Raw genomic sequence first — 1,772 nt, 5'->3', positions numbered from 1 at the left:
CTCAGAGACACAGAAGAGGTTTGGATCCCAGAGTCCTCCCTATCCCCTTCACCTCTCCCCAGTGCCCTGGATATCAGCTGGGAGTCGCAGCCACACACACAGCACCTGGAGCTTTGAACGTCAGACTGGGCAGCTTTTATTTTGCCGAAAGCAAGAAAAAAAGTCCAAATAACACAAGGAAACTTGACAGGATCTGTTACCAGTCTAATCTTCCTGTGAAACTGAGCAACTGATGGTGGTTTGGTGCTGCAGGTCATCGCTTGCATGAGAAAATCATTCCCGCAAGGAGAAACTGCTTCTGCCTTCTGACAGATGCTGAGCCCTGGCACCAATTGTTGCAGCTGCTGCTCCCAAGAGCTCCCTGCAAGAGTGCAGACATCAGTGCCCATTGGTTTTGGCTGCCCTATGGCAGAGAAGTCCCCCGGGGGCACAGCTCTTTGGGGCAGGAGTCGGGCACCAGCCCTGCCAGGACTCGGGGTGGAGGCAGGTCTCCCTGGGCGAGGACTTGCCAGAGCTGCTGATTTTGATGCAGCCCCGGCCAAAGGGGTTGGAGCAGCATTGGTGCCCTTGCCCTCACGTTCCTTCTGTGTGTCCCAGCCCCATGTTTGGGATGACCACCAGCCGGGACATCTCCCAAAGAGCCCGTGCCAGCTTCTGTGGAGGCCCCGTGCCCTTCCCGCTGTGGCTGCGTCGGCAGCCGAGGGGGCTCTTTCTGCTGCAGGAGTGGGCTGGCACAGCAGGGAGGCTTTGCTTAGTTTTTGAGCTGTGCCTAAAGTTCATGTGCAGCTGTCTTAGCTACTTTGGAGAAGGGACTTCTGACCCGGGGCAGGTAGGCCGGGCTGGGGGAGGCCCCAGGGCAGGTGGCAGGGTGTCACAGGGCCCTTTGTGACACGGTGGGCATTGCCGATGGGATGGAACAGGACCCTTTGTGACACGGGATGATATAAGCACTGGTGTTGATGTGGCAACGCCTCAGTGCTCCTCGGAGCCTGCGACGGGACAGACGGGACAGAGCGGTGCTGTGCGGAGCCCCCGCGTAGCCAACTCTTTCCTTGCCAACCCGGAGCGTTTTTGGTAGTTTTTCATTAGTGCAAGTGTCCTCGAGGCCAGACCGCGGGATTTGGAGACCCAGAGCTCTTGTGTGGTGTCCCCAATCCCTGCGGCAGGTGCCCTCGAGGCCGTGCTCTGGGACTTCGTGCCCCGGAGCTTTTTGCTGGCGTCTCCATTCCCTGCAGCAGGTGCCCTCGAGGCCCGACTGTAGGATGGCCGAGAGACGCTTCAGCCTGGCCAGGCTGCTCAGGAAGAAATCAAAGAAGGAAGGCCCTGGGCCTGCCCCAGCAGAGCAGCCTGAAGAGATGGAGCAGCCCCAGCCCCTGCAGGAAGGTGAGTGGCAAAGCTGGGCCACAGGGCTGGTGGCTGCAGCCAGATGGGCATCATCCCATCCCATCCCATCCCATCCCCTGTGGACATGGCTAGGGTAGGGAGGGGGAAGAGGGCCCGTGGCTGATCCCCCAGCAGCTCCATGCACTGGGCATCCCGGGGCTGGCCCTGCCTGTGGAGCGCCGGGCTGGGCTGTGTTCTCCGGGCTGTCCCGCAGCCCCTCAGCTCTGACAGAGCTTGTTCTTTGCCAGATCCAGGCCAGGACCGGACACAAGAACAGGACCGTGCCCGTGGCCGCTTCCGCAGGGCAGCACAGGTACCTGCAGTGTGTCACAGGGCCCTTTGTGACACAGTGGGTGTCACCCATGGGATGGACTGGGGCAGGGTGTCAC

General features: G+C 60.6%; 2 long non-coding RNA genes across 2 annotated transcripts in view; one reads left to right on the top strand and one right to left on the bottom strand.

Moving 5' to 3' along the window:
* Positions 1 to 112: 112 nt before the first annotated feature.
* On the bottom strand, positions 113 to 914 carry LOC114072784. The gene is made up of 2 exons (XR_003574232.1): positions 821 to 914; positions 113 to 361 (listed from the first exon to the last, which is right to left on the bottom strand). It is a non-coding gene; the product is annotated as an uncharacterized LOC114072784 (long non-coding RNA).
* Positions 911 to 1,772, top strand: part of LOC114072785 — an 8,372-nt gene continuing 7,510 nt past the window's right edge. The window contains exons 1-2 of the long non-coding RNA XR_003574233.1: positions 911 to 1,383; positions 1,632 to 1,705. This is a non-coding gene — a long non-coding RNA (uncharacterized LOC114072785). The remainder of the gene's footprint in view (positions 1,384 to 1,631; positions 1,706 to 1,772) is intronic.

Source organism: Empidonax traillii, unplaced genomic scaffold (genome assembly GCF_003031625.1).
Source record: "Empidonax traillii isolate 1590-97213 ecotype Southwest subspecies unplaced genomic scaffold, ASM303162v1 scaffold3973:size10446, whole genome shotgun sequence".
Classification (NCBI taxonomy): domain Eukaryota; kingdom Metazoa; phylum Chordata; class Aves; order Passeriformes; family Tyrannidae; genus Empidonax; species Empidonax traillii.
This window is presented reverse-complemented; position numbering and strand designations above follow the sequence as displayed.